Source organism: Pelodiscus sinensis, chromosome 9 (assembly GCF_049634645.1).
Source record: "Pelodiscus sinensis isolate JC-2024 chromosome 9, ASM4963464v1, whole genome shotgun sequence".
NCBI lineage: Eukaryota > Metazoa > Chordata > Testudines > Trionychidae > Pelodiscus > Pelodiscus sinensis.
Window position 1 is genome coordinate 22734457 of NC_134719.1, and position 22391 is coordinate 22756847.

At 38.1% G+C, this 22391-nt stretch overlaps 1 long non-coding RNA gene across 2 annotated transcripts in view; it reads left to right on the forward strand.

Moving 5' to 3' along the window:
* Nucleotides 1–1049: 1049 nt before the first annotated feature.
* The window catches only part of LOC142830656 (uncharacterized), a 45489-nt gene continuing 24147 nt past the window's right edge, over nt 1050–22391 (forward strand). The window contains exons 1-2 of one of the 2 annotated variants that reach the window (XR_012906094.1): nt 1050–2299; nt 2663–2751. This is a non-coding gene — a long non-coding RNA (uncharacterized LOC142830656). Of the gene's footprint in view, nt 2752–22391 lie in introns of both variants that reach the window. The other variant, XR_012906093.1, reaches the window with a different exon arrangement.

The following is a 22391-nucleotide window of genomic DNA, read 5'->3' on the forward strand; positions in this document are numbered from 1 at the left end:
CACAGAAGCTGTTGTCTCATCTGCTTCTTCTGGCTCATGAGCTGAAGGTATCACTGATCACTGGCAGTGGCCTTGGGATTTTTCACCTTTCTCTACAGTGTTAGGTTTGGGTTACACACTAGTGTCTTCTGGGTATAGTTCATAATGAAGTTCTTGCCATTGTAAGGACCTCAGGTACATATCTATTCCCCCTATGGCAAATAACTGTTTAGGAACCCCCTTTTTCCAATGTTAGTTCTTGGGTTTAACGTGCAGATGCTGGGTGGTGTCTGTGGCTTGTGAATGCAGGAATCAGCTAACTGACCTGGTGTTCTCTTTTGGACATAAGCTCTATGATGTCACTTTTGTGCTCATGCATGAATAAGTGGGATTGGGAAATTCTGAGCTGCATCAATCGCTGACTGACTTTTGTATGTTTTGTGGGAAATCACTGAGTAACCATGTAATTCTGTTGTGATGTAAGTGATCTCTACCATAAATCAATAAATGTTGTCACTTGTCCAATAATATAATATACATGAACTACTATAGGACTTTATCAGCTGGGTTGAGTCACAGCAGCTATAGAGCTGACATTCTGAAGAATTTATACTTGTATCAATATGAACATTTATTACAATGCTGTGTTTTCCTCCTCATACATTATTCTACCATTTCCTAAGATTTAAATATTCATTACTGGAACATATTTACTAACTCTTTTCTACAGTGAGTAAGGGTTCGTAGGATGCTTCACTGGTTGAAATAACACACCCATTTCTTTTGTATTAAATGGAGCTGAAAATTTGCAGAAGTGTATAAATTAATTTGATATGTAGTTTGCAGTCGCATGTATATTATGGAAACAATTATACAATTCATAGTTCTTGTACTAAAGCATATGCACCTTAATAAAAGTCCAACTGAACAGCTTATGGAAAATGCAACACTGAAGATTTATCTGTTTTCTCTATTCTTTTATAGCCTTGGTTTTGTTCTCTTTTTTACCCTTTTTTGCTTTTATGTTTGCAGGTGATAAATTCGCCCATGTTTTACATTTAATATTTAGTTTATCTCTTTATTTTGTATTCATTTTGCATTGAAAATGGAACGAGTCTTTAGAATAATAGCTGATATTGAATTTTTAAATTGCTATTGGGTATATACTGCATAAGAAGGTTATCTGATCTCTAAGTTAATCATGTGAGACTATTGCTACAGGGGAAACGGGCTTGGTAACAATGAGACACCTATGCTTTCATAAAATTTATTTAACTATAAACCCATTATAAAGCATTAGTATAGCATTCTCTTACTTTCTGTCAGGTCAGATTTATTGTATATAGTTACTGAATTAATAACAAAATGTGAAAATACAAAATGTTTCTACACCTCATACTATTTAAGCTACTCTAGAAATATCACTGCACTGAGGATTTCCTAGTTACAAAAGTAGTTAAAATAAACAGAATGGTTTTTATTGCTTAAAAAGTTGAGATTTAGGAGCCAAGATAGGGCATTATATATTTATCATACCAGAAAAAAAAGGTAATGTAAAGTGTGGTGAAAAACAATAGATGAAACCTTTAAATATTCCAATATATTGCAAAAAAATTGATACAACACTGCAGAATTTACAAATGTTGCAATCACATCTTTTATATTTTGGCCTCAGCTATAAAAATAGACACATCACTTTCTCATTATATTCCTTAGGTTGGCAGAACACTATTTGTATTTAATGCTTTATCTACACATTTGTTCTACATACTTTCGTTGAGCTGCTGTGATATAAACTTATTAAGGGCCTTGGGTTTAAGAATTTGTAAAGGACAAAAGCTGTCATTCAATTGACAGTGTAGACAAACCCTTAGTGTTAGGTGATTTTTAGCCACCTGGATGTACAAAATGCAGTGCCCATAGTGATATGTAGTATCATAAAATAACCCACTTCAGTGGTGACCAACTAGTAGATTGAGATTTACTGGTAGATCTTGGAACCTTTGACTGGTGATCTTGACTGGTTTGACCAAGAAGCTATCAAGCGCTGGTGCCCTTCCCCCTACTGCTGCTCATCTCCTGCCCTTTGTCTTGGAGCTGCCTCCTCCCATCCCATCCTGCTTGCTATACAGGGCAGGAGAGGGAGAGGATGGGGGGGGGGGGGTGCTGATGTCAAGGTGCCCTCTTCTCCCTATATCCTATCTCCACAGAGCAGAGAGGGGGCACAACAGGACATGGGATGGAGATTGCTAGCTGCTTTTGGAGTGATGCAGGGCCAGGGCAGGGGTGAGCCTGCCTTAGCTCCACTGAGCCACCTGAGGTAAGCAGTGCCCAGTTGGAGCCCACATCCTGAAACCCTACCCCAGTCATGAATCCCCTCCTGCACTCCAAGCTCCTGCCCTATTCCCGAGCAGCCCCGCATCCAAACACCCTCCCAGAGCCTTCACCTAGAACCCACTCTGACACCCCAATTGCCTGCCCCAAGATCAGCTGAGAACCCCTCTCACACTCCAGATCCCTTAATCCAAGACCAGAGCCCCTGCCTGATGAAAGGGAGGAAGGATGGAGTGAGCAGGGGTGAGGCCTCGGAGAAGGTCACAAATTAGGTGGGGCAAGGGTATTTATATTTGAGGTAGATCTTGGATTGCACTTAAATTCAAAATGTGATCTCATGTTTAAAAAGGTTGGAGATCACTGACCTACTGTATAGAAAGCTCTGCCTGCATACAACTAAATGCTTCAAGATGCCAACCACTCAGCAGTGCAGGACTGGTGAGTACCTTTATACTATTTTATACTTTATTCATTTTATTGTTTTGTAATTCTTTGAAAATTGGTATTCCATTGGTAAAGTATAACTCTCAGTTAGCCAGAATATTCAATTATCTAGCACCCTTCATGCCCTCTCCATGCTGGTTATCAGAGCTGTTTTTGTAGCAATACTGACAATGGAAAACTTCTGTTTCAACAACCGACCAGAGAGCATAAACATTCCACAGGAATTAAAGAAGAAGATTCCATTAAACATCATTCTTCCAATAAACTTTACTATTATTACTCCCTACTAAATAATTCCCAATGCCATATTTGAAATGTAAATGCTGCATTTAAATTATGGTTATAATGATGAAAATTTAGAGTAAGTCCTCTGGCATCATTGGATTATTCTGGATTTACTCCAGGGTAACTGTGAACAGAATCTGGCTCAAGATATTTAGTTTTAACCATAATGCATAAAGAAGGAATTGCTACTACTGGTCCTATGCACAGAAAATCAGATAGGTAGATGATAAAAAAAAACTCTCTGCAGGGGCCTATGTGGGAAAATACCTGGGAGTCAGGAGATCAGGAGGGCCAGGACTCTGGGCAAGGTAGAGGCAGCTTTGCACTCCTGGAAGGAGAGGGGTTGTGGGAAGCCAGCCTTCAGCCCTGCCTAGTTCATGCTGTATCCCCACCCTGTCTCCCAGTCCTTAATGCCTATATATGATTTTTTCTGCTTCCTTTAGTTGCATCAAAACCTTAGTGCTAAACTTAACTTGTGATGTGGTATTATAGTAGGATATATGTACAGTCTTCTGTATCTTTTATGCATGCAGACAATTTGCCTTTTGAAATTAGATTTCCTATTTGATACATTTCAGTATTTCAGAGTACTGGACTTTTCTGTGTAATAGTTGGCCTTTAGGACACACTGATTTCAGTAATAAGATATGACAAAGTATGTCACCATAGCTTAGCATCTTCAAATTTATGAGTTTCATGGAATTCTTGTAGGTTCCTGTTTGTTAAAGTTTGTACATAATAATTATTGCTTTATTAAATAGTCGAACTGTTCTACATGAGGAAATCATTTGTTTCTGAATTTTCCTTAAATATAATCTTCTTATAGAACTAAAATTATACACAAACTCAATGATTTAGCTTCCAAAACAACAGTTATTACAAAGAAAACATTAATCTTTGAAGTGCTAATTGTTTTAAAAGGCGCAATTTTGACTAGCACAAAACACCTCCTACAACGTGACAAATGTGTCCACTCCCATTAACTTCAATGGAGATTGAGGACATGCAATAGCTCAATACCATCCTAAATATTTGTTTGAGAGCTTCTGCATCATGTCAGTTTGTTGAAGCAGAATGGAACAGTTTTGTATTTCTATGTATTGTGCCACATTTATTTTTTACTAAATTGAGCCCATAATATTTTCAGTTTTCATAACATCAGCATTTCCAAGATGGATCAGTCCATCTAGTTCATTGCCCTTTAATAATGGCCAATACTAATGATTCAAAAGAAGATGATAAAACTCCTTTATGTGGAACCTGTGCACAGAAATAGCCATGGTCAATTAGCCATGAATTATGCCCTGAAGCTTGAGGAATAAAATTTCTTGTACATTTTCTTTTTAAAATGAATGTGAATATTCTTATTATAACTGTTCTATCTTTAGAGTAAAGTGCTTGACAAGCTTAAATAATGACAATTTTCAGCAGTGAGTTCCAAAGATTCATCCTGCTTAATGCAAAAGAAGCGTTATTTTTATCCGTTTTAAATGTGTTGCTTCTTACTTCATTGGGTGTCATATTGTGTTGCTTGACTTCCCTTGAAATGTATGTGCTTTTTGCATATGTAACTGCAATGAGATTCCAGAGGTATATCTTAGAACTGAGGGACCACTATGTCTCCTAACTCTCCACCCTATGTCATCTCATACAATACTATGACAGGTACAACAAAACCACCCCAGGCAATATGATCACTCAGCCAAGTGCCTATCGAGCTCACACCCGGCTAAATTGCATGAATGCTCTCCAAGCCTCTCATGAATTATGCAGAGAGAGGCACTAGACCACCAGCTTTGAATCTTAGAAATATGTCATTTTGCACTGCTCAAGACTCCTTTGGATAGTGCAAGCTCATTAATTAGTTTACCACTTCTTCAAAGCTGAGATTCTCCAAGCATTTCAACCAAAACCACTGTTTTGGGTAAAATATAAAACAGAGTTATCAACTACAGAAAGATAGATTTTACCTAGTGATTATAACTAGTGGGAGATTCAAATTGGTTGCCTTAAAAATAGTCTACATTCTAACTTTAGCAGACTAAGCAAGATTTAAATGAAACATTCTTTTACCCTAATATATGTTACAAGCAGCTCACAATTTCTAACAGAGAGACTGAATTCCTTTCTAGTCAGGGACCCATTTCCCCAGTTCCAAGTCTTTGTCTTCCAGATGGTGAGATGGGTGAAGGAGAGGAGGAGGATAATTGAGGATATCACTGTCCCTCTTACTGTCTTTCAGTATATAAGTAGAATAAATATTGCTAGAATAATCATTGTCCAAGCCCCATTGCTCAGGCAGGCCTTGTTGCATACATGCCCTCTGTCCTAGGGGAATGGATTCTTCATGATGGGCCATTAATGCCTGTTTGGCCAGTGATAGCTGCTCCTTTGTTGCAAATGATAGTCCAGCTCTGGACACTTCCTGACCTCATAACATATTTCAGCAGCACAGATAGCAATACTTTATAAATTCACATACAATAATAATATGTATATGCAATCCAACAGGATATCAATCTAGCAAATCAAAACCTCTAAAATACATATTTTGTACAAAACATATCAGAATCACATGGCAGTGTTGAATAAAGGTAACTCCCTTAAGATCCAGGTGTTATCTTAGCATAAAACCACAGAAGAGAATCAGTCTTTGTCTACATTACACAGCTTATAGCACCAAAGTTGTATCAACATAGCCAGGTCTCTAAAACTTGGGCAGTGTAGCCTCTGTTGGCTCTTGCCGACAAAATACTTTCACTCGTTATTGGAGTATAATATGAACATACAGATAATTGTTGCAACCACGGTTAAATAATTGCACTAAATCTTGTAGAAAGTAAGCCAAGTGAGGTGTCTATAGAAAGATTATGATTCACTGATTCTGTTTGTACTATTCCTATTTATGTAACACTTTTTGTACTTGAAGTTATGAGTATTGTCTATGTACTTGTATTTCAAATATTTGCTTCTGGGAGACATCAACAGGAGCTGGATCTGCCTATAGTGAAAGGACAACTAGTCAAGTGACTGGAAGTACCTAACTTAACAATGGGCCTTTGGTGATGCCAATCCATATTTGATGAGTTCCTCTGAATGTTCAGACGAAAACGAGAGAAATGGCTGCTACCTGTAATAAACAGAGTCATTCGTGGACAGGTGGCTTGATCATGTGACAAACTCCATTTTGTATTTTTCCATAGAGAGCAATGGGAGTCCTTCCACATGTCCTAGAATAAAGATATAGATAAAGGCTCTAGAGATTCTTCCATGTTGTGTTTAGTACAGCTTCTCATCTCTGGAGGATCTTTGCTTTGAACCAAAGGCTGAAATGACTGATGACAAATGCTAAAAGCAGATGAATAGATTTTAAACAGCAGATTATTCCACCTCTGCTACAATCCTGCACAAATAACCTTGCAAATGGTGTATATATTTGATTCCTTCCTTCCATCCATCCAAGGTTGTAAAGGATTGGCTTACAGCATGCATTTTTGGGTAAGATCTGAATTATACATTGACCTGGTTATGTGGCTGGTCCTTTGGGATCAGAAGAACTGTGTTTATATTTGGTAAGACTGGTTTTCATAACTTCTCACCTTTAAAAGGAGTGATACTGGTGGTGGCACAGAACTGGAGTATCTATGGAAATTGCTTGTATGATTTTTTGCTAGCCACTGTGTTGAACAGAAGTGTTATTTGCAACTGGTTTGGTGTGACCCAAGTCTTGGGCTGTAAATATCCCTGTCTCTAAGCAATTCACCCTGAATTGATACTCTCGGCAGTGCCTCTAGAAACCCTCCTGTATACAACCTGATAAACAACGTTCGCATGGTCGGCAGTAGAGTGCTCCTACCGACAACGTGAAGTTCACACTAGCTCTAGTCACAATAAAACTTTTGTCCTTGGGGATTTTTTTAAACACTTCAAACACCTTTGAATGACAAAATTTTTGTCATTCAATTGCCAGTGTAGACATAGCCTCAGGCTACCTACATGTAATATTCTTATATTTGTATCTGTACAGAAGTAAATTTACAGAAGTTCTATAAAAGAGCAGAGTTTAAATGCAGAGAATTTAAACAACTTATCACAAAATGAGGCCAAAATTATGTACAGAAAATGCAAACAGCTTAAATATTAGCAACCTGTAGAGTACATCTACACAGCAGCATTATTTCAGAATAACTGACGTTATTTTGATATAACAAAGAGCACATCTACACAGAGAGCCATTATTTCAAAATAACGTCGAGCTGGAGGACTTCTTACTCTGACTCCCGCTACCCTCATTTTTCATGAGGATTAAGGGAAGTCAAAGGAAAAGTGTTCTTCCTTTGACTTCCTGCTGTGTAGACAGCACCAAAAGCTGAATTGAGCTATTTTGAATTCAGCTACGCAACTGACATAGCTGAAGTTCTATAACTTAATTTGACTTTTGCCCTGCTGTGTAGATGTGACCTATGATGCCTAAATGTTCGTGCATTGAAAATATGATTGATTTAAAGGTGTTTGTTACACTTCTTGTCCCAAAAATCTATCCAGGTGCATTGCATCTTCTATTAGAATCATAGTATTACTGATCAGCAACATCATACAGAGCTTCATTTTGAAAATGATTGCACATTCACATCAAATCTTGTGAATAAGGTCTACTCCATGATTGGTTCCATGTGTTTGACTATCTGGGACAAGATTCTCATCTGTGGCAAACTGGTAAAATTCCATGGAAGTCATCTGGAGTATGCAAATTTACATAATTGAGGGTCTCTCTGATTCATTTTTGACCTCATAAGGTCTTCCAATGTGATTGATCCTCTGCGGGTGTAAATTGGCATGGCCTCACTGAATCAAATAAAACTACACTGATGATTTACACTAGATCAGGATTTGGCCCATTATATTCTTACTTCGAATGTTGTGCTCATAATGGAGCTTTAAGTTTGGTCATGAGATGACCAAACTAGGAAACAAAATTCCATGACTGAGAATATTTGCCTGAAATTTGAGGGAAATATGTAATGCTTCATATATTTGACCTTTAAAATAGTCTGTGTTTTTGACTGGGTCTCCAATTTACCATCTTCTCACAGGTTATTGAGATTTAAATGGTGCACAGACGTAACCATCAAAAAACAAAACAAAAACAGAACTCTCCATACATCTAGTCATTGTAGTTGTAATGTTATTCATCAAGAAATATCTGATTCCTTAAAATTCAGAAAGGTTGCTTTAAAACAAAAATAAAAACCCATGACAACTATTCTTGTGGAAAAGTCTGTAAAAAGAGACAGGAATCAGAAATTCCTCCCATTGCCATTTTGATGTGTTTCAGATACTCCCAAGAATAAGAGGAATGGAAAAGGTATACTGCCATTTCTGCAACATAGATAAGGGGAACCAACTAAAAGCTGTGTCACTATGGTATTGACATCTATGAGCACCAAATATCACATACTTTGTATTGTGGCTACAAGGCTGAATCTTGACTCCTAGCAATGCTCCAGCAAATGGACTGTATGCATGGCCTCCCTGTAGGGCTGACAGCCCCTCTCTTCAGCCTCTGAGGAAGTTCTGGCCAGAAGATCACAGAGCTATACCACACAGAACTCTCTGTATCACAGTGTTAAATGTCAGAGGTAAATGTGGTCTCCATCATCTCATTCAAAGGATAACTTGAAAGGGAAAAATGAATTTGGCCCTGTAGGATCACATTTGAATACTGTCATTATCTTTAATAAGACTGCTACAAGTCCTAGCTGCCCTAATAATCTGATCAGATGGGCTGCTATGACACTGAATCTATAGGGTGTTATCTGTTGCATAATTGAGCTGTGACACAAAGGGTGAACAAGGTGTAAACATCAGCTCAGCTTTCTCCTGCCTCTTACAGATTCTCAGAGTAAAGGTTCTGAGAGTGAAGACAAGAGACTGCATGGAAGATGGAGGGATGAGAATGCTTTTGGGAAGGTCAGGGTCTCTATCCCCATAACCTTAGGACTGTGTGGCTGGGAAGCTTTTTGTTCACTCTTTGTTTGTGCTTGCTTATAGTTCTTTCCTGTTATAATTACTAACCCTTTAAGAAAAGGCTTATTCATGGTAACTGTATAAACCTTCTATTTTCAGGACTCATGTCCCATATGGGACATAGGAAGCACAGAACAGCAGCTTGCAAAGTAATCTAGCCTCATTCCCTCCCTACAATTATCCTGCCCTCAACATGCCCCCTGGGAGCAGGACTGTCCCAGGAGAGCCCTCCCACCCCCATCCTACTGTAGGGGTAATCTCTGGGGACCATTTATGCTTTGGAGTAGTGTAAGGAGCTTTGTGCAACAGAGAATTGTCCCCATTACGTTTAATCTGCCAAATCCCTCAACATGTTTAAATACATCTGGAATCTCTCACCTGTGCTCCGTAGGTTTTACTAAATAAAACAACTAAGCTTCATCAGAAAACTTCACCTGCTCACAATTCACTCCTTCCTACAAATCATTAATAAATTTAGCATACAAACCATCTGCATTCCTAATGCAGGGTTCTTAAATAGCCTCCAGGCTGAGACTATGTTTCTAAAGTTTTTGTGTGTCTCTATGAGTCTGTGGCTCCCAGCCCAATGTTAACAATTTTCATGACAGTTTTGAAATCTGTCTGTTTAAAGCTCATTGTTACTCTGTTATCCTTTAGGAAGACACCTCTGTTTTTTCCAGGAAAAAAAAACTTGACACCTTAAGATTCCTAAAGAAAATGAGACACAGAAAAAAATAAATAACAAGAAAGATAGCTTTGAAAATGCATATAATATAAAACTGTGCTACATTGTGCGGTAGGTGTTACAGTGGATAGACGAGAGCTGGATTGAGAAATTTTGACAAAACAGTATTCAGTTGGAAAATGCAGTTCTGCTAGAATCAAGATGTTTTGCAAAAATGAGTTGATTAAGAAAACCAGAGGGCTCATGGGGGTTAGACGATGTCATTAACTGAGCCGGGCAAATAACTGATTTTTCAGTTCAGTGGTAGTTCCAAAAAAACTGGGAGACCCAAATTCAAATCCCTGTTCTAATGAATATTTCATTATTTTACACACAGCTTCAGCAGGAGAGATTGAGAAAGGTCTACTGGCAGAGAAGGCACTAGCCTGATGATTAGGACACTCACCATGGAGAAGTCCCACCATTTCTTCCTCCAATTGTTTTCTGAATGGCACCTAAAACCAATTATCGTTATTACCCTGTGAATCTAAAATGAGCATTGGTTCTGGCCACAACTCTTGTGCAAATGTTTAGGTTGACCAAAACTGAGCACTTCATCAAATAAAAACTATTCAGTCACACAGTTTCACACGGCTCTAGTCATAACATGTCAGCATTTTCAGAATGAAATGTCAGATTCTTTTGTTTCTAAATGACTAACATAATACAAAAAGGTTAAAATCAAGATGAAATGTTTTGCTTAACCAGAAAGGTTTTTTTTTTTTTTGCTCCAGAATTTCCCTTCAAGGAAAATTACATATTTTTAGATTTTGTTCTATTTCACAATAAATATTGAAATCTTGAAGTACTTCATGAATAGCACCTTCATCCTTTCCACAGCTCTAGGTAGTACACTAAGCTGGTTCATAGGAGACCTGAAGATTCTATTCCTCATTCTGCCACTAACTGGTTGCATGAACTTGCGCAATTCACCCCACTTCTTTGTGCCTCTGTCTCCCTTCCTATTCATTCTCTGAGGCTACGTCTGTTTGTTTTTGCAGAAGAGGAAATGCAAATGAAGTGCTGTGTAGATATGGCCATTTTTCAGAAAAAAACCCTTTTGCACAAGATCCCTTATTCCTCAAAAAATGAGGTTTACGGGATCTAGCACAAAAGGGCTTTTTTTCTGAAAAATGTCCCTGTCTATATTGCATTTTTTGTTCCGCAAAAAACTCTTCTGCAAAAAGGATCGGAAGAGAATATGCAAATGAAAGTGTGACATTTGCAAATGAGAGCTTCATTTGCATTTCCTCTTCTGAAAAAAACAAACAGTGTCGACGTAGCCTGAGTTCTGTACATGATCTTTTTTTGGGAATAGATTGTTTATTGGACTGGGCCCTGCTTTTGATTGGGGCTTCCATGCATTGCTGTAATCTAAATAACTATTATAAGATCTGTCTTGTGGCTCAGAATTATGGGTATATCTGAAACACTAACATGAATTCTCTTACATGCAGATTTTTGTTAGAGAATGTCTTTAACTCTGAGACAAAACAGTGGCATTGTACCAATGGTTCAAATAAATAGTTATGTAGAAGTAATGACTTCAGAGCAGTAGGCCAGCACCAAGGGCATTTGAAAGTCCCTCCTTTTGTCCATTACATTGTCCCTCCCTTTGTCCATTACTGGAATTGCATTGTAGTACATTTCTGGAAGGTTCCAGTTGAATTGTTTGATTTGGTCATCCCACCAGTAATAGCTTGCTTACATTGATTGAATTTCTGCAGTACACCATAGATGTTACTGCTGAGGACACAGGTCTGTGTCCTGTGCTTAGTTAGAGCAGTTCTATTTGGTGTTAGAGAGCAATCCCACCTGAGACCAAGCAGAGCTAATCAAGCAGTTTTTGCATTTATGTCTGGCCCCATGTTGCTGTGGAGCTATGGGTATGAAAGAAATACAATGGGAAAAGGAAGAAATTACCCAGAAGCCTTCCTCCTAACATACAAGGGGAAGAGACACCTTCCTACCATTCTAATTTTTCCTGTGTTCCCCAAACCTTTAGGAACTACAAGTCTGGAAATGAAACACCTCAGAGAGCTCAGCTAGAGTTCTAAGGCTGAAGGAAATGACCAGTATTTCTGCTTTGGAAATCTGAATGCCCTAATCTCAGATGCTGAATAAAAAAAGATAAGGGCAGATTTTGAAGTCTTCAACTTTCCATTTTGCAGTTAGTGCCTTACAAAAATGAATTATGGGTGTGAATTGGAATAGCTGCACTTCTTGTTACCTAATAGTGGGTGCAAATCATGTAGTGAGTTACCACAAATTGTCTGATTGGTCCTAGAGTTGAATAGTGGATACAAAAATGCTTCTACAACTAATCTTTGCAGGTGCAAAATGGGCATGTACAAATAGTATCTGCAATTGGGAAATCTGGCTTTCTGCAAATCTTGCCCGTTGTGAATGTGCTTCGGGGTTATATTAATTCAGTGATGAATAGTGTTTACCTCTATGCTTAAGAATTGTGATTATTTAAAATTTTCCTGACTAGATAGCCTCATGATATGAGATACACTATTCCTCTTTATGAGGCTCCAGGGAGGACACTGATCAAACTAATCCTTTTTCAAGAAGACTCCAGAGAAAGCACCAGTCAGTATAAGGATAATTAACACTTTGCTTTAGCAAACACCCTTAAGCAATTTGCTTCTCATCCACTATTTATGCTGCTTGTTGACTGATTGAATGACTGATTGCCACTGGTCATTAAATCCCTATGAGGTCTTTGACCAGCTCTGTTTGACTCACACTAGCTCAGAAAAAAATGAACAGGTAACCCCAATCAGCAATAGGATGCAATATAGTTGCTCATACACATCATTTTGACCAGAGAATGTTAGACCTCCTGTGACACCTGCATTTTTTGTGTACAGCAATAATAACAAAAAATAAGGCAATTTTAGTGATCGGTATGTTGAAGATTTTAAAATTAATTTGGACTGTCGTAACCAAGGATGCTGTAGACAGTTTGTGCATGAGCTGCTCTCTCAAGGAACATAGACCATTCCCTCCATGTTTCAGTTCACCTGACAACTTTGAACTAGACATGATGAGATGTCTGATTCTCCATGCAAGTTGCTAAACTGAAAGAAACACTGAGTTGTGAAGGGGGCGGGAGGAGAATTGCTCTAAGGCTTTCACATGATTCTTCGTTCCTAGGGAAACCACATTTTCTTTTCTCTATAGATTCACAGCAGCTTCTGTAACATGAAAAGCATTTGTTTAAAAAAATATTATTATTCTGTTAGCTCCAGGGTTATAGTAATTAAAACAGCCAGATGTGGTCATCTTTGTGTTCACTTCTCATTTTAAACCAATTTATTTTATAAGCAGGTCAAAAGGAAATCTGAGTGAGGGACTAAAATGGGATGGGGGAGTGGGATAAAAGTGTGGATTATTTTAATTTAGTGATGTATTCAGCCCCATATAGCTTGAGACCTACAAGCAGTTGCTATTTAAATCAGCACACCCAAACAATTAACACAAACTATTATTTGACATGGAAACTTTCCCCCCATATATCAATATATACTAGGTTTTGAATGTCAATCACTAGAGAACTAGAAGAGATCACCACTCTGCTTTATCTAGACTATTTCATTCCACAGAGATAGTTGGATTTACAGCCTCTGTGTTTAAATGGGGGGAACGTGGAGGCAAAGCATGACGAGGAAGGCTTTTCAGAAATTCACTATCCTCCTACAGCTGGTTGAAATTTTCATTTTTTGATGAAAACATTTCCTTTTTTTAATTAAAAAAATATTTCTAGTGGATTGTTTCAGTTTTTCATTGAGAAATTGGACACTGAAAATGTTTACCAAAAATTATTTACAAAACTAAACACTTTTTAGTGTTTTTAAGTTTCAAGTTTTCAAAAACAAATAAAGGCACAGTGAGTTTTGGCAAAAACAAAATAATGCTGAAATCATTCACAATTTCCCTCAGAGTATCACTGACATTTTTCAGTCAGCTCCATTCTCCTTCCTAACAGTGGCAGAGTCTGAGTTCATTGGGCTTCGGAGAATGCTGCAAGACCAGGGGAAAAATGTTTTATAAGCGGTTATATGGAGGGTATTTTTATTCTCATATGTGGAGTTTTAACAGTCTCCTTTTGATTACTTTATTTTTAATGTAATCATTAAATTTGTGTCACTATTATGAAACATGCCCTATGAATAAAAAGAAATTAAATCCATAGACTGCGGAGGATAAAACTAGAGAATTATTTTTATTCTAACTGTGATGCTTGTTTGCACAAGGTTTCTGCTACTCCTGCCATATATAATCTTCAACCCAATGACTCTTTAGAGAAGGTATTTTGTTCTCTCCTTTCCTACCATATTCTATTAATTAGATGTTAAAAAAGTAATTTTCAAATGTGGCTTTTTTTTTAACTGGTATTGCCAATAACAGCAAAATTTGGTGAACTGCTGTTCATTGTCCCTTGTAGATCAAGACAATAAGCAGATGACATTATTTAGACAGAAATTTTGGGGGAAAACCCTCTCAGGAATAATTCTGATTCTACTGAAGTCAATGTAAATTTTACCATTGACCAGAATTTTGACCCTTATACTTACCTTTATGTCCAACTAATAGTTGCTGTACAACACCTTTTCTTTACCTGTTCCACAGACTGACTCTAGCCTGGACCCAACCCCTACCATAATTTAGAACAGCATTAAGTAGTTAAATGCACACTGGCAAGCACCATCCGCTAAAGACTGCTTCATCATCCGTGACATTCTGTTCTGCAGGTATGTTCTTTCTGACTCTGACCATGGCCCATGCAAGCAGACCCCTATGTTGGTTCTAGAGGCAGAGGAAAATAGGTGGTAGCAGCAACAGCACAAAGAGACAGAGCTGGGTTCCAGGAACTGACCCTCTCATAACCATGAGGGGTGGCCAGCAGCCTGGGGACTAAGAGGTTAACTATGTCCTCTATACCTAGCCAGGTAGCAGTCAGCCAATAGAAATGCAGATAGGGATTTCAAACTGAGACAAAGGATTTTTTTGTTTTTTCCTTCCTTTGTCACTGGCCAGTTTGCTTTCTAGATAATGAGGGACACTGAAGACATGTTTTTGTCCATGGGGGAATCCTCCATGGCTACGTCAACAATGGCACCCTTTTCCGGAAATGCTTAAAACGGAACAGTTTTCCTTTATAAGTATTTCTGGAAAAAGCGCGTCTACATTGGCAGGATGCTTTTCTGGAAAAGCACTTTTTCCAGAAAAGCGCATCTACATTGGCCACGGACGCTTTTCCGGAAAAAAGCCCCGATCGTCATTTTCGCGATCGGGGCTTTGTTGCGGAAAAGACTACTGTGCTGTCTACACTGGCCATTTTCCGGAACAGTTTTTCCGGAAAAGGACTTTTGCTCGAATGGGAGCAGCATAGTTTTTCCGGAAAAACGCTGACAATTTTACAGTAGATCGTCATTGCTTTTCTGGAAAAGCAAGCAGCCAGTGTAGACAGCTGGCAAGTTATTCTGGAAAAGCGGCTGCTTTTCCGGAATAAGTGGCCCAGTGTGTAGACAGCCCCTGAGTATATTAATTGGTGGCTCCATCTAGCCATTCCAACTATGCTTGTAACTGTGGTTTTGTTTTAATAATAAAGGCTTTTTCTTTTTTTAATTAACCTGATATTGGTTCATTTCTGTGTCCTGGAAAATCTGCCTGCGGATACCTGTATGCCTCTGACTAGAGGACAGCTACCACAAACTGCAGCTTGCATTTTCTCTTTTCTTTTCAAGTTCTTTGAAGAAAAGAGCCTGGGGTGCCCTGGGGTTGGTTTCAAGTGTCCACCCCTGTTTGTGGGTTCAAAAGCTCTTGAGGGTGGCAGTGGATTCCCCAAAATCCAGGTATTAGGATTTTGGGGGGAGTTTTTGTACCAAAGCCTGTAGAGATCAGGTTTGGGGTTGCTTTTGCGGGCCCCCCACTTCTGCATTCATCATACCAGAGTGGGGAAAAGCCTTGACAGAGTCATTTTGTGACTGGGTAGCTATCACCAAGAGGGGAGAATCAAGCCAAAGAGTATTTTGTGCATTTTATTTCCATGGATTCCAAAACCTTCCAGAGAATATTTTCGTAGAGTTTCATTTTTCTATCTATTTCAGTTTTACCATGCGTAGTTTGTTAGGACTCATTTGTCCATTAGGTGCTTACTAAGGAATAATTTCTGTTTTTTAATAGAAACTGGTTTATTTTTTTTCTGAAAGTGTATACATAATCCCAACTGGCCTTAATGGAAAATGTAGGTATGCGCTAAAGGAATCTTCTGATCAAATCCCTTATAATTCACATAAAGACCCGCCTTACATATTGCATGTAGATGAATCAAGTAGGATGCAAGCTGAAATGTAAGATTTTTCTCTGTAATGTACAATAAAAATTCAGTGGCTAGCAGCTGATGAAAAGCATAGAAATATGTTTTCAAATAAGTAAACCAGATATGAAATGAGGAATCAGTAAGTCATAATGTAATTTTGCATGCTACTGATAACCTATTTTTCTGGCACATATGGAATAACTAGCTCATTCTAATTCCTTATAAATAACAGCTAACAGCTTGAGAGGCATGCTCTATGTGATTTATTTTTATTACTCTATCTTCTCCATCCTTGATGCTCTGATGACATTAGGAGAGAGTATATATTTTGCATTCTTTCTTGATTTCCTCATTTCCATTCCCTTATAGTATGGCTATCATTCAAAAAGTAAAGACATATATTGTGTACATAAAAAGTACTGCATTAGCTGATGAGGCTAGAGATCATCCCATTAGTAACTTTTATGTAATTTATTTCATTTATCCAGCCTCATACATCTCTGTTGTTACTTTTTAATCATCACTCCCACTAGGCATTGTTTTTTTATGAAGACAGTAACTAAATGAGGTGAGAATTAGATCTATATTACATCAGCAGTGGCACTGCAGATATTATGGGCACATTAAAAAAGAAATTCAAATGAGACAACCAAGAACATGTTGTTTCCTATTTTAGGAACTAATCCTGATTCTGCAGTTTAGGGTACGTCTCCACTGCACAGCTATTTCAGGATAGTGGAGATATGCCGAAATGGATACCCTGCATCTACACAAGCCACCTGCTATTTTGAAATATTTTTCAAAATAATGGGCGCACTATTTCGCTATCCTGGTAAACCTCATTGCATGAGGGATAAGGAATGGCTTGAAATAGATTACAGTAAAACTCCAATAGTCCGGCATCCAATAGTCCGGCACTCCTGATAGTCCAGCATCAAAATGGCAAGAGCCTAGTGAGTGAACTTCGGCAAAAAAAGAAAGAGTCACAAGGTAACAGCGGCAGCAGCTGAACAGAGCAAAAAGGGTAAAAAAGGCTTAAAAAAACGAACACATTACAGTATACTGTACACAGTATGTACAATAAAAAGGGTTAGGAACACTTTATATACAGTATATAATGTATACAGTAGATATATAACCTGTTTATAGTACCTCCTGATAGTCCGTCATATTGATAATCTGACACCACCTAAATCCCATAGGGTTCGGATTATCGGAAGTCTACTCTATTTTGAAATAATGCACTATTTTGAAATAGTTTCAAATAAGATGCACAATTTGTGTAGCACCAATTGGATATCTTATTTCAAGTTTAGGGTGCAGTGTAGATGCACCCTATAGTGACTGAACAATACTCAGGAAGCTGATATGAGATTTGCCACAAACAAGCCATCATATGAGTTCATTAGATGAAATAAGATTACCGTTATCCTGGAATTTAATTTGTCCTTGTTCTTTGAAGATTGAGTAAGTTGAAAGAGGAGTGATCCCCCATTGTGGCAACTATTTCAGAGGAGTTTCAGGCCCTCTCTCTCTCTGATATCTAGAAGCTTGACACTCAATCTGACTTACCATAGCTTGGCCCTATGTTTTTTGAGTCTGGTTAAGGATGGACGAAAGTTGCTGACTCCATATACTGATGGAAATAGCTAATGCTTTTAATGAGAAAGCAATGATATACCTGCCCTTCACTGTGCAGCAATCAATTTTCTCACTGTCAACACCATGATAAAACCAATAGCCAGTCATTCATCTTCACTCTTTAGGAAAGACTCCTGAGCCGAAAACACTGGAACAGCTGCAGTCCCAGCTGCATCAGTCTGTATTCCTTTTTCCATCTAAGAGGAGCAACTGAATGACCATGTTTCATTATATAATCATTTCAAAGGAAGTCTAATCAAGGTTGCATTATAGTGAACTAATGTGGATGTGATGAAGGCCTGAATAATTGTGGCAAAAGCCACATCTCAGAGATACAGTCTTTTTTTTCCCTCCCCCTTAAAGAGGCTTGCATTATGACAACAGTCAAGCAGGCCTCCATGAAAATCACAAAAAATGGGAATGTGATAATAATTTTTTATATTGATAAAGTTGGGAGATATCGATAGGGAGAAGAACTGGAATATTATACACAATGATCTAGAAAACTGGAAAAAAGACCTCATCTGGAATACTGTATGCAGTTCTGGTCTCCTATGTTTGAGAAAGATTAATTCAAATTGGAATAAGTGCAGAGAAGAGCTACAAGTAAGATGATCAGAGGAATGGAAAACCGACCTTGAGAGATGACTCCAGGAGCTTAGCTTGTTTAGCTCAACCAAAGATTATAGCGATTGTATTGCTCTCTATAAATATATCATAAGGATAAATACCATGGAGGGAAAGAAGTTTAAGTTAAGTGCCAATGTTGATACAAGAAGAAATGGACATAGAGGGTGCATCTACACAGCAGGGCTTAACTCAAAATAAGCTAAGCAAATTGAGCTGTCAATTGCATAGCTTATTTCGAAGAAGCTTATTTTGAAATTGGGAGTGCCTACACAGCACTAATTTTGAAATAGTGCACTCTTCCTCCAACTTCCTTTACTCCTCGTACAATGAGGGTTACAGGAGTTGGAGTAAGTCATCTTCCAGCGTGACAGTATTTCAACATTATTTCAAAATAACTGTGTAGACTCAGACTAAATTATTCTGAAATAACACTAGTTATTTTTGAAATAACATTGCTGTGTAGACTTACCCAAAACTGACCATCAACAATTTTTATTAGAAATTAGATGAAGGTTTCTAACTATCAATGAAGGGAAGTTCTAGAACAATCTTCCAGGGGAAGCAGTGAGGGAGGAGAAGTGCAACAAAAATGACTTTCTAGACTGAGCTTGTTAAATTTATGGTTGAGATTGTATAATTAGACTGCTAACAATGGCATGTGACTCATCTGAGACTAGCTAGGTTAGGCTGGCAGAGACCTTGGGAGGAAGGGGGTTTATTTTCCTCTGCAGTAGGTTTAAACTAGTGTAAATCCTTATTTGATGAGTTCAGAAATTTAGACAGAATTATTGGACTTTTACAAGAGTGGGTAGATGAGACTTTGTGGCCTCCAATGTGTAAGTAAAATTAGATTATCAAAGAGGTCCCTTCTGGATTTCCTTGCCTTAAAGTCAATACAGAGTGAGCAGTCAAGATTCACATCTCACCAAATGATGCACCACATTCACCAGTGGCAATGCAACTCCGTGAATAACATACACAATCCATCAAACAGCTCCCATAGACACATCTCCTTGTCCAGAAGTATCTCCACATTTTCGCTTGAGTATATATTTCAGTTAATGCATTCTGCTCTGTTTGAATGATACATGACTTGATCAAACAATTGGGTAATTCAGAGAAAATCTGGTTTCTCAAATACAGCTGGCTAAATGTGTATCTCTTGAGTCATAGCATGAATCATACTAAAAGTCATCAATAGCATAACTTTACAGAGGATTCCCATGTTTTTCAAGGCCCACTTCAGCCTCCCCACTTAAAAGCAGAGTTTTCAAAAGTAAAAGTAATTAAGATGCAGCTTTTTTGGCGAACCACCCCATTCATCGAAAAGGCGCTCTTCCTCAAAAAAGGAGATTTATGCGGCTTTTCGACAAAGGGGAGGGTTCACCGAAAAAGCCGCATCTTAATTACTTTCACTTTAAGCTCTGCTTTTGAAAGTACGATCAGAAGAAGATATGCAAATTCCATAGGAATTTGCATATCTTCTTTCGACTGTTTCCTGTAGTCTAGATGCGCCCTTACCCTTCATAAGAATATGAATATTATGTAAGTAAAATCTTAACAAACCCTGTGTGGGAAAAGACAAAATCAGAGAAAGAAGAGGTTAGATGCAGTGAATGACCCGTCTGAATGCTTAAACACAACCACAAGGAAGCTCTATTATGTAGAAATAGCTTTGGCTGGCTATTAACTTTTGAGTTTTCAAGGACAGATTAGCAAGATGCAAATTCGCCCAGCAACAGGATACTAGTGCATTAGTCATACATATGGAAAAACACCTTGAGACAACAGAGATTTTCTATTCGCCTAATAAGAGCAGACATCCTTTGAACTGGCATCTCACTATGATAACAAAAGTGGCCTGCTACATCCAGCAGAACTGTAGATTTTCACTTTCAGAGAATAAATTCTTTTAGCAACCAAAGATACCGCGGTAAGACATTTTTGCACAAATTTTATTGGACTAAATATTCTATCCAAGTATAAAAAAAACCCCTAAATCCTGAGGTTAAATTTATATCAAATTATACTGATGAGGGGAGGGAAGAGAGGCGTGCCCTACATTTGCAATGTTTCATACAAGACACACAGTATGGTAAGAAGAAGGCTGAGTTATATAAGGAAAATTTCTGTAAAGAAACTATATAAGTCTGGTACAAAAATTAACAAAAAATAAGTTATCATAGTATGAACCCTGATATTTATATATTTAAAGAATTATAGGACTAGGAGGAACCTCCAGAGGTCATCTAGTCTAATCCCCTGCATCATGTCAGGACTAAGTATAATTTAGACCAGTGCTGGACAACCTGCAGCCCAAAAGAGTAATCTGGTGTGGGTCATGAGACATTTTGTTGACATTGACCATCTACAGGCACTGCCCTCCACAGCTCTGAGTAGCTGCAATTTGCTGTTCCTGACCAATGGGAGCTGCAGGAAGCAGCAGCCAGCATGTCCCTGTGGCTCCTTCACCTGCAAGCACTGCCCCCCGCAGCTCCCATTGGCCAGAAATGGTGAACCGCAGCCACTCAGAGCTGCAGGGTGGGGGATAGTGCCCACAGAAGGGAAATGTCAGAAAACTGTTTTGTGGACCACAATCAGATTATCTTGAAGGGCGGCAGGCTGCCCACCACTGATCTAGACCATCTCTGACAGTTGTTTGTCAAACCTGCTCTTAAAAACATCCAGTGATGGAGATTGCACAACATCCCTAGGCCATTTATTTCAGTCCTTAACCGCTCTGGCAGTCAGGAAATTTCCTAATGTTCAACCTAAACTATTCTTGCTGCAATTTATTGGACTTTCTTACTGGAACCGGGATATAATAAAATCACTTGGCAACTGATCTAGTGTCCATCAAATCAATGAAATGACTGACAAACTTCAGAAAACACTACACTGAGGCTTTGCATCACTAGCCGTCCTGTTGAAACCAATGAGCACTTTCCTAATGTAGTTCATTTAAGAAATAGGCAGAAGAAGCAACAACCAAAAGGAAATGACCACAATATGCACAATAACAAAGGTAATGAAAGAACTAAATGGGAGTATGTGTATAATACAATCACAAAGAGATCCACAAGAAACAGTAAGTTTGTTCTGGAGCAGATCTATGTGGCTACAGTATAGATAATTAAAGATGAATATGTATTAAACAAAGTTTGAGTGACAGTGTATTTTCCTTTTTAAAATGTAGGTTTCTTTTTTTTTTTAAACTTGGCATTGTGAGCTCTCTGATAAAAGCAATGTAATTCAAAGATAAGACTGACACTTCATCCTTATCTTACAAAAAAGGCACAAACAGCAGGAGCTGAGGAAAGCTTGAGCCTTAACTTCAAGTTTTCTTCTAGCTTCTGCTAGTTTCCATCACAACATTCACATTATTTAAACCTGATTTTGCATATAGATTTTCTGTTTACAGTAGTGGGGTAGCAGTGGAGAACAGGAACAAGAAAGAAAGAGAGAAAGAAAACCCAGAAATGCAGTATCTTAAGGAATGTTTAACCATGCATGAAAGCTCATGATACCATCTACCATCTACGTGTTTTTTGTTAGTCTTTAAAGTGCTACCAGACTATTTGTTGTTTTTTTAAAGTTTATCCTGTACAGTCTAACTCAACTTCCCCCTGAAGCTTCTGCACATAGTTTTGATCTATCATGAGGTAAATATTTGAAGGAGGAGGTCCAAAAATTGAACCTAGAGATATGCATCATGTGTATGAAAGGACAATGTCTGCACATGCAAATAACTTATCTACAATACTTTTAATGTAAGAGATCATTTGTGAGTACAATTGCCCGATTTGCACATTGTATCACAGTCATTCTAAGAGCATTAGAGCAGACACAATAGAAAATATCCATTGGTCAAGCAATTTCCTTCACAAACAAGAAAGAATGAATAGTTTTATATGCAATTTGCACATATTTTTCCACTTTTCTGTTGAAAGAGGCTTTTCCAAAATTTGGTGCGTCTACATGGTGGCAAATTTCAGA